This window comes from Vombatus ursinus, unplaced genomic scaffold (genome assembly GCF_900497805.2).
Source record: "Vombatus ursinus unplaced genomic scaffold, bare-nosed wombat genome assembly UNPS02014801.1, whole genome shotgun sequence".
Taxonomy (NCBI): domain Eukaryota; kingdom Metazoa; phylum Chordata; class Mammalia; order Diprotodontia; family Vombatidae; genus Vombatus; species Vombatus ursinus.
The window spans coordinates 22,190,269-22,201,890 of NW_020954579.1; the positions used below are offsets into that span (position 1 = coordinate 22,190,269).

The 11,622-nt window shown below is 36.6% G+C and overlaps 1 pseudogene; it reads right to left on the bottom strand.

Moving 5' to 3' along the window:
* Window positions 1-2,011: 2,011 nt before the first annotated feature.
* Window positions 2,012-2,182, bottom strand: LOC114050774 (annotated as a pseudogene).
* Between the last annotated feature and the right edge of the window lie 9,440 nt (window positions 2,183-11,622).

An 11,622-nucleotide genomic window follows, 5' to 3' on the forward strand; every position in this document is an offset into this window, starting at 1 on the left:
GGGGGGTTTGTTAGTGATTTCTAGGTTCCCCTTTACAGTCTTACTTCCTGTTATTGCTACTTTACACTGGTTACTTATAAACTCACTACACTGACTAGAAGGTAGAGGTCAGGGGGACCAGAACAAGGTATATTTTTAACACAAGGCTGGATTGCTTTTAGGAAATTGCAAAGATTCAAACTGCAAAGCTCCAAAGTTCCCAAGAAAGAAATGTCCCAGATGTCAATATTAACATTCTACTGCTCTTGCCATATGAAAGCAAAACATGGAATATAACTGCCTTCAAAGAATAAAGATGAGTATCACATTGAAACAATGGAGAAGCACATGGAGGTAGCCTGCAACATATAACCAACTAGGTATTCCAAAGAACAGGAGGAAAAAATGTCATAAAGGAATTGCATGATGGTAAGAGAACAGAGATTGTTCGCAAGGCAAAAATGGGGGAATTTTAAATTTAAAGTTGGAAAGGACCTGAACTGTCACTTAGAACAACCCCTTTATTTTACAGTTGAGGAAACTGAGACACAGAGGTTATGTGACTTTCCCAGAGGCACACAGCCAGTAAGTGTCTGAAGTGGGAGTTGAACACAGGTCTTCCTGATCCTAAGTCCAGACCTCCATCCACTATTTGAACCAGAGTGTTCCACCTGTACCCTTGTAATGCTGGAGGAAATCAAGGGTAACTTCCTATACTTTGGTTGCAAATGCCATGGCAGATCCTTGAGCGGACATGGACAAGAATCTTATCAGATGGTCAGGCATGGGTTGCTATCAGTGGCATTGGAAGGAAATCCCAAATCACAAGATTCTAGCTCCATTTGAATATATTTTTGTATAGAATTATGGGAGGTTCAACCCCAAAATAGGGTGAAAAGAAAATACAAATGTCTTTATGGAATGAATTTTCTGAAAATGTAACTAAATGGAAGAATATGGAGGTGGAACCTGATATAAATGATGTGTCAAAACAAAAAAGAACCTCCCACAATAATGTTTCTTTAAAAAGCACAAAATCCAAAGGAAAAAGTATGTAGGCTTTGCACATTGATATACTACCTACCAGAATGATTTTTTTTTTTGCCACAGAAGAATCTTCAAAGATTTAAGTCGAGAGGGAAAAAAATAAGATTAGATATCTCTTAGTAATCTGAATCTGCCATTTCAAACATTTAGATGATATCCAGTAAAGATATAGAAAGCTCTTTATTATTATATTCTTCAGGGGGTTCTTTGGGATTCTACCAAAGAGTCATGGTTTCTTACTATTTTAGAATGTCAGATGGTAAGACAGTAGGATATTATAGAAAGACCCCGGCTTAGTAATCACAGGACTTCCTTTCAAATCCAACTTCATATGCTTACTTATACCTATGGGTCTTATAGTAAATCTCTTTCCTTCCTTGTGCCCCACATACTTTAACTGTAAAATGAGGAGGTTGGATCATATGATTTTTGATGTTTCTTCCATCCCTAGATCTGGGATCCTTATGTTAAAAGAGCTTCTCAATCAACAATTGGCTAGATATGTTACTAGAAAGAGATGCTATTATTACTCATGCACTAGACAGTATACACGTGGAATTGAAAGAACTGCCTCTGAATCTCAAATCTTTGGCTTTTTTGCTATATGAGTTTAAAGAAAGTCAATTTGACTCCTTATGAATCAGTTTCCTCCTTTGCAAAATGAGGATAAGTACAGTACTACTAAGCTCTTGGGGTTATTAAATAAATGAGAAAATGTTTGAAAGGTGCTATACCAATGTCAGCTATTATTGTTATTATTATCTGATTGGGGAGGGGTCAGTGGTGGAGATTTGTGGATGATCATTAACATTTTTCCACCTGGGAATCTTGGTAGTGTTCCTTCTGAGGATGACCTTTTTTTAGTTATACATGCATATTGGCATAGCATGTACAACAGGATTGATATTTAGGTTGTCCAGGGTCCAGTAAAATGGTAGTCATTGATGGTCAGTGTAATTACTGAAGCAAGATCCATAAATATAACTTAGTCCAATCTGATGAAGTCGACGTCTTTCGCATACAGCTGGAAGCACTGGCGGCAAATGTTCAGGCCAAACTCGCAGATCAGGCTATGCGGGTTCGAAATGATGCCACACTACTGAGACCCCTGGCCAAATTTTCAAGAGTGGCTCCAGTAGAGCTGCTGGTGACCCATGGCGCCACTAGCAAAGACAAGAGACAAAAGCATTCCTTCTGGTTAATAGGTAGACTCACTATTGGCTATGCTCATGGATGTGATCAATTCTGTCTCTGCCCTTCTCAAAGGCCCTCTGGGAGAACATATGTGTTTTCTTATCTTCTTTATTAAGTGCCTAATGCAGTGGCTTTTATAAGATATGTGCTTGAAACAATGACTAAATGATTGAAGCAGTTTCTTAAGGTTCACCCTGGCAAAGGAGCATCTATAAGCTGCCCCAGACCTTAGTGGACTAGGATATATTTTTAACCTTGTGCTTTTAACCCTGTACCAGATGTCCTAGTAACTATGCTGTTAAATCACCGAAATGTGTGGGGCAGAAGTGGTGATAGGAAGAATTTGTGAATTTGACCTTGTTTGAATCATTAAAAAATACAAAACTTCACAATGCTTTATCTTAAAGGATTAGGGTTTATAAAATGGAAGAAATCATTTTGAACTTCTGAGAAATTCCTGGCTTTCCCGTTCCTATTCCATGGCCTCCACATTAATCCAATCTGATTTTAATCTTGATTAAAAATGCACTCAAGAGGAAATAAAGCTTGTTTCCATAACCACAGAACAGGTAGATGCAGGGACTATTTCTTCCCCCAGAAACTAGGCTCATATTTACAAAGCTTGCATAAAAAGGTCGAAACTTTTAGAAGGCACAGGTAGAAAAGACACTGTGTTTTGACATTAGTTTAAAAATATGCATTATTTTAAATTCTGAATTGTAAGCATAGTTACTGTACAAATTGTCAAATTACAAGTCTCTCCTCTCAAAGGGAGGTCATTTTCAATAAGATATCTAGAAGGTTGAAGAAGTTATAAGAGATCACCTGGCCACCCTTGATAAACTCAGATTACTAGCTACGGACAAGCTATATCCCAGGCTGCTAAAAGAACTGGTGGAGGTGATTCCTGAGCCATTGTCAGTGATTTTTGAAAGCTCTCAGAAAATAAGAAAGATGTCAAAGGTGTTGGCAAGACAAATGTCTCAATCTTCCAAAATGGGAAGAGTGGAGTCACTAGACAATCAGCCAGTGAATTTGATTTCAATCCCTGGTAACATTTTAACGAGTATTATTAAAGGGATGGTTGGTGATAGATATCATTTATATTAATGGAAAGAATGTTAGAGAAAATATTTCATGCTATCCCTGTAGATGAGAAGGAAAGGTGTAGGGTAAAAGATGAAATATCTAGGTGGATTTTCAACTAAATATATGAATATAGACAGAATAATCTGAATTGGTTCAGTGTTAAGTTAAATTAGTAAGGTCCCTAATGGAGTTACCCAGGGATTTATCCTTAACCTTATGTTTTGTTTTGTTTTGTTTTGTTTTGTTTTGTTTTGTTTTGTTTTTAAACTTTCATAATATTTTTTTTATTTCATTAAATATTTCCTAATTACATGTAAAAAATTAACATTTTTAAGATCTCAATTCTCTCCCTTCTTCTGTCCCTTACCTACTCCTTGAGAAGGCAAGCAATATATTGGTTATACATGTGAAGTCATGCAAAACATATTTTCATATTAACCATGTTGCAAAAGAAAACATACACTAAAAAGAAGAAAAATAAAATATGCTTCCATCTGCACTCCAAGCTGATCAATTTTCTCTCTGGAGGTACATAATGTTTTTCATCATGAGTGCTTTGTATTGTCTTGGATCATTGTCTTATCAAAATCCTTATAATATTGCTGCTCCTTTACTTTACATCAGTTCATACAAGTCTGTCCAAGATTTTTAGAAATTCCTTCACATAAGAAATAAGAAATTCATTTATTATAGCACAATAGTACTCCATCATAATTATATACTGCAACTTATTTAGCTATTCACCAATTGATAGGCATTCCTTCAATTTCCCATTTTTACCACCACAAAAAAAGCTGATATATATATATATATATATATATATATATATATATATATACACACATATATGTCCTTTTTTCTTTTCTTTGATCTTTTTTGGATACAGACTTAGTAGTGGTATTACTGGATCAAAAACTACACACAGTTTTATAACCCTTTGGGCATAGTTCCAAATTGCTCTCCAGAATAGTTGGATCAGTTCACAAGTCCACCAACAGTACATTAGTGTCCCAATTTTTTCATGTCCCCTCTAGCATTTGTCATTCCTCTTTTCTGTCATGTTAACCAATATTATAGATGTGAGGTGACACTTTGTTTTAATTTGTATTCCTCTAATCAGTAGTGATTTGGAGCATTTTTTATGTGACCATAGGTAGCTTTCATTTCTTCATTTGAAAACTGCCCATTCATATCCTTTGACCATTTATCAATTGAAGAATGGCTCTTATTTTTATAAATTTGGCTCAGTTCCCTATATATTTGAGAAATGAGGCCTTTATCAGAGAAACTTAATTTGTTTCCTGTTTTCCTTCTAAATTTGTCTTCATTACTTTTATTTGTGCAAAACCTTTTTTAATTCCATGTAATAAAAAATTAAATTATCCATTTTATTTCCCATTATCTTCTTTATCTCTTGTTTTTGATCATAAATTCTTCCCCTATCTTTGGGTCTGATAGGTATATTTTTCCACATTACCCTAATTTATTTATGATATCACCCTTTATGTCTAAATCATTTACCCATTATGACCTAATACTGTTATATGGTATGAGATGTTGTCTATGCAAAGTTTCAACCACAGTGTGTTCTAGTTTTCACAGCAATTTTTATCAGGTGATTAGTTCTTACCTCAAAAGCTTGGATCTTTGGGTTGATCAAACAGTAGGTTGTTATAGTCATTTGCTACTGTGTATTTTGTACCTAATCTATTCCACTGATCCACCACTCTATTTCTTAGCCAGTACCAGATTGTTTTCATGATTACTGCTTTCTAATATAGTCTGAAATCTGGTTTGAAGGCAGCCTTCCTTAATTTTTTTCTCATTGATTCCCTTGATATTTCTTGACCTTTTGTTCTTCCATGGATTTTGATATTATTTTTTTCTAGCTCTATAAATAATTTTTATTAGTTTGGTTGATATGGCACTGAATAAGTGAATTAACTTAGGTAGAATTGCCATTTATATTGACTTGACCTACCCATAAGCAATTAATATTTCTCCAGTTGTTTAGATCTGTCTTTATTTGTGTGAAGAAAGTTTTTTAATGGTGTTTATGTAGTCCCTGGATTTGTCTCAGAAGGTAGATTCTCAAGTACTTTATTTTGTCTGTAATTATTTTAAATGGAATTTCTCTTTCTGTCTCTTCCTGCTATCCTATGCTCTTTAAGATTGTTTTATTATTGACTTTGGAGAAGGTATATGTTTGGGAAATTTGCAGATGATACAAAATTAGGATAGAAGGTTATCTTATTGGATAAAAATCAGGATGCAAAGTGGCCTTGATAGGTTAGAACAATGAGTGGAATCTAATAAGATAATATTTAATGAGGATACATCTAAAAGCCAGCACTTGGTTTTGGAATATCATCTTCAGATATGCAAGAGGAAGTTGAATCTTGACATCAGTTCATGTAAAAAAAGATCTAGTGATTTTAGTGAGCTAAAAGATCAAGATGAGTAAAGAATGTGAAATAGTAGCCAAAAAAAAATTAATGCAATCTTAGGATGAGAAGAAATGCGACACAGAGGAAAGAATAGAAGATTTAGATTCAGCAAGACCTGGGGTTCAAAGTCTAAGTCTTCCACATAACTAGCTGAATAAAAAAGTCCCTTAACCTTCTAGGAGCCTTATCTTAAAAAAAAAAAAAAAAAAAGAGGAGGAGAATAATACCTGCATTATCTCCAGCACAAGGCTATTGGGTGGGCCAAAATGAGATACTTTATGTAAAGCACTTTGCAATGCTTTAAGTGCTATATAAATGTCAGTTGTTATTTGGTTCCACAGGGCAGAAGTGGGAGTAATAAGTGCAAGTTGTAGCGACAGATTTACGTACAATAAAAAGAAGAAGAAGAGGGGAAAAAGCTTTCTTATAATTAGATTCAAAAATAGAATGGTTTGCCTTAGTGATATTGGATTCCCCATTGCTGGAAGTCTTCAAGGTCAGGGATGTTGTTAAAGGGATTTTTATTCAGGTTACTTTAACCAAGGCTTCTGATATCACATTCAGCTCTGAAAAAATTCTGTAACGGAGTGTAGCTTCTGAGGAAATCTGGCTATTCTAACACTTCTCAGGGGTGCCCAGATTCTCCTATTTAGTTTTTGTTATTGGTGGAAGTGGGGGTGGGGGTGAAGAAAGAGCATGAATATGTTAATTTAGTCAACAACACAATTCAATTCAAAAAGCACTCTTTCTGCGTGCAAGACACAGCTGGGTGCTAATGATGTAAAAAAAAAAAAAAAGACAAAATCAAGAGAATCTGATTTCAAATCTGGCCTGACACTTACTAGATGAATGACCTTGGATAAGTATGTCACTTAACTTGTGCATGCCTCAGTTCTCTTTTGTATAAAATTGAGATAATAATAGCACCTACTTCTCAGAGTTCTTATGAGGATCTAATAAGATAATTATTTCTAAAGCATTTGCACAGTGCCTGGCACATAGTGAGTGCTTAATGCATACTCGTTTCCTTCCTACTCTCAATGAGCTTGAAATCATGAGTACAACACAGAGTAGAATGTGCTAAGAGTCAAGGAGAAATTCAGAAAAATTGTGAGAAAATGTGAGGAGGCTCAGAGTCAAAGTACCTGCCTTTAATTCTCCCTCTGATGTTTCCTCTCTGTGTGACCTTGGATAAGATACTTGGCTTTCCTGAACCTGTTTCTTTATCTGTAAATTCAAAGGTTGGACTATTTGCCCTCCGAGGAACATTCTAGGTTTATATTTAAGATCCTATAATCCTGTAACCATTCACTACTGACTGTTAGTGTGGAAGAGAGAAAATGTTTCATGGAAAAGGAGGCCTATGAATTGAGCCTTAATGGAAGAGAAAGATTTCAGCAGACAAGGATATGTAGGGAGTATATTCTGCTCATGTAGAGTGTGTGAATGTGAGAGTTTGGTTGAAATATAGAATATATAAAAGAAAGTAGACTGCAAAAGATCATGTGGAACAAGATTTTAAAGGGTCTTGAGGAGTTTGTATTCTATCCAATAAGCAATGGTAGCCATTCAAGGTTTGGGAACAGTGGGGTAATATGGAGAGACCAGAGGATTAGGAAGATTATTTTGGTAGCAATATGAAAAATTTATGGAAAAGGAAGAAACAGGAGGCAGAGAAAACAGCAGTCTATTAGAATAGCTACAAGTACTATAAGACTTTGTAGTACAAGACTATTTCCACTACAATTCACTTAACCCCACTATACTCAACTTGTATAAGGCTAGTTCACATCTCATCCAATCATCTACCAGGAAATCAGGGCCTTACTCAGATGTGGTCATCTTCTAACCAACTGTTCCTCTTCTCCCCAACAAGGACAGATTCCCCTTCTCTGACCAAAGGAGCCTAAGCTCTTCCACTCTGCTTCCCCTTGTAGTGTCTACTTATCAACACTTCCCCAAAATGTCTATGCATCAAATGAGGAAGAAAAAGTAAATAGAAACAGCATATTCCCAGAAAGGAGAGTGGAAGCCATATTATATTTGTTGCTGTTGTTAGCAAATTCAAAGGTTAGTCATGGAGCTCCACATTATTTCAACAGAGGAGAAATAAAGCGAAAAGCAGATCAGGTAGATGTCTGCATAGGTAAAGATATCTTGCCAACCCCCTCTTTCTGTCTCTGTATTTTGTCTCTATTTCTCTGTGCCAGTTCATCTGTCTGTTTCTCTCTCTCTCTCTCTCTCTCTCTCTCTCTCTCTCTCTCTCACACACACACACACATACACACACACACACACACACACACACACAAATGTCTTTTATGGTGTTTAAGTAAAACTGAGGCAGTTAGAAATCTAAGAAAGGAAAACAACTAAAAGAAGTAAAAGGATACCAATTAAGGTCCTCATTTTTTTTCAAATAAAATGAGACCTTGAGGGATTTGTTTTTGTGTGTGTTTATGATATTGAAGAATGAATCAATCATCTAACATTTATTTAATACTTATTATGTGCCATGTACTGCTAATCACTTAGGATTTAAAGACAAAAGTGAAACAGCTCCTATCCTAAAGTAGCATACGTTTTAACATGTACATTCAATCATTCAACAAGAATTTATTAAGCACCTGCATAAACCAGACTTCTCTGGGCATGCTCAAGATGCCCTTGAGAAAGGCCTTTTGTGTTTTCCCAAAGAAGCTCAGAGTTACACCTACCATGTGCCAGGCTGGTCACTAAGTGCTATGAATACAAAGAAAGGCAAAAGACTGTTCCTGCTTTCAAACAAGTCACAGTCTAATGGGAAAGCAATATGAAAAGCTTATGTACAAACATGCTAGAAACAAAATAAATTGGAGAAAATAAATGGAGAAAAGGAACTTTGAAGAAGGGGAATGAGGAAAGGCTCCTTGCAGGAGGCAGAATTTTAGCAGAGACTTCAAGCAATCCAAGGAAACTGGGAAGTAGAAATGAGGAGAGAGAATTCCAAACATGGAGGATGGCCACTAAAAATGCACAATATGTGGGATTGGAGTGCCTAGTTTGAGGCATATCAAGGGGACCAGTGTCACTGGACCACAGAATCTATGGAGTAGAGACATTGACTGTAGATTGCTCTCTTAAGGAGTTTAGACACCAAAAGGAGGAGAGATATGGGACAATAGCTAGTAAGATCAGATAGATCAAGTGAGGATTTTCTGAGAATGGGGAGATATAGGGCTGTTGGTGGGCAATAGGAATGCATTCATTAGACAGAGAGAGAAAATGAAGATAAGTAAAAATGTGGAAATGATAGAGGGGGCAATCTGCTGAAGAAAATATTTGATGGAATGGGATCATTTGTACATGTAAAGAAATTGGCTTTGGCAGGAAGAGCCATCTCTTCATGTGAGACAAGAATGAGGAGACAAAAGTGGTGGAAATTGTCCGACAAATATGAGATGAGGTAGAGGAGAGAATTGGAAGCTCTCAATGCATGGTCTTAAATTTTCCAGTGAGATATAAGGTCAAGTTCTTAACTGAGAAGATGAGGAGTGTGTGTGTGTGTGTGTGTGTGTGTGTGTGTGAGGGCAATATGGGAGGTTTGAGGAAGGATAAAAAGATTTGGATAAACCATTGTAGTAACGGGAATAATGAATCAGTTAGAGAAGTATAAATGGATTACATTGCTGCAATGAAGGTCCAGTTGAGATTATATAACATAAATTTGTAGTGGACCCAGTCAGTGTGCATTCACTAATGAGCTGTTGAGTCAGCAGCATATGAGTAGAAATGAAGGCAGAAGATGCAAGAGTAATCTCAGGCTCAAGCATGGCAAGGCAAGATTAGCAATAGAATAAAGACTCAAGGGACTCAAGTTAAGAGGACAGTGTAAAGTTGAACAGGTTCATCAAGAGATCAAGATGGGGAAGGGAAGAGAACATACCCAGTGCATGAGGTGATAGCCTTGGAAAGGTTCAGGGACTAGAGTTTCCAGCAAGGATGAGAGGTGAAATGTCAACCGATCATGATCAGATAAAGGAATTTCAGAGTTCATGAACACAGAAGTGATATATTTGTGGATGACAAGACCAAAGGTATAGTTATCTCTGTGTGTAGCTGAAGTAGGGTTGAAGAATAGGTCATACAACTAGGTAAGTTGAGAAAATGGGATGTTATAATGTTTGAAGGAGAATCAAAATGTATGCCTAAGCCCCCTAGTATGAGGGCAGGAGTTAGGGAGGAAAGAAAGACTGTGAGCTAGCCACTAAGGTCATTGAGGAAAAAAAAGTAGTGTCTTTTAGGACATATAAATATATACAGAAGATATACAAAATAAATACAATTGGTAAGGGGGGCAAATTAGAACCTGGGCATCACCAAAGGCTTCAGCACATAAACTGAGTGAAAGCAAACCAAAAATTCCATTAGGTAGACATAAAAATGATGTGCATTTCAGGCATGATAATCAATGCAAAGGAACGGAGGCAGAAGATAGTATGTCATCTTTAGGGAATATTGAGTAAATCAGAGAATTTGAAGGGGTTAAACAGTGAAAAGACTGGAAATGAAGTCTAAAATGATAAATGCTCCTGTGCCCAAGGAAGTAGGGTGCTTCATTTCTTCCTTCCCTACCAAAAAGACCATATGCTCTGGACCCACATACACAATCCAGACCAGGTTCATTTTAGTACACCTTTATTGAGAGGAGGCTACGTTCCTTTCCCCCCACATTCTTTGGCTTATTATACTTCCACCCCAGAGCTTCTCTCACAAGGTGGTCATTAATAGAAGAGAAAGAAGAGCCATTCTTTATGAAAATCCCATGAATAATCAGTTCCCCATGCTTACTGGCTGGAAAGGGGATTGCTTCAACATTCTCAACATGCCAACTGCTAACTAGCATACATGGTTGGATGGATTTGGAAAGAAAGTTCTTCAACTGACACTCTAAGTGGTATCATGTAACTCGAAGATTTCTGATGAGGACTGAAAGTATGGCAACTCACACTTTTTTCCTACTTCAGCTTCCATATGACTATGAGTGCATGGCAAGCAAATAGGCTGCCTAAATAATCTGGAAATTGAAACTCAGAACCTGATCCGTTTCTCTGTGTGTGTGTGTGTGTGTGTGTGTGTGTGTGTGTGTGTGTGTTTCTCTTTTTTTGAGTACAAGAGACCAAACATCAACTTTGAGATAGATGTGCCCAGAATTAGAGGCAACCTTGTGGATCTGGGTTCCTTGGTCAGAGCTGATTGATGGCAGGGGAATTCTTGTCATTAGGAAATATGACATCCAACAGAAGTAAAAGATCTAACCTGGGCATGGTCAGTCAGAAGCCATGAACTTTGAGGGGACAGTGCAGATTTGAGGTGAAATGCAACAATTGCCATTGACCAGTCTCACAAACTACTTTATGTTTTGGTGAGATTGAAGTCTCAACTTCCTGGAACAATTAAGGCTAGGTAAAACAGCCCTCCCTCACTTAAATCCAATTCATTTGCAAGTCAAAGCATCACCTTCCTGAAGTCATGGTCTTCTTTGAGAATGAAGGACAAAACAACAACAAAAAGAACAACAACCACTCCTTGGGAAAATATAACAGCAATTGAATTGTTACTAAATCCTCTTTTTCTTCTTTCTTTAGATAGAAACTTGTGAAATCCTTTTGTATTATGTATTTCTTTTGTGTGTAGGACACAAATACCTGCCCTATATTTGATTTACATTGATCATATCTTCCTACTACCCACTTTGGGGATATCTGAAATATGAGTCAAAACTTAAGTTTCAAGTAAATCTTCCCAGGACATCTAGGGTGAGATTACAATGATCCAAAGAATATGGGAAAAGAAGCAAAGTTTTGGAGGGTAAAGACTATATATT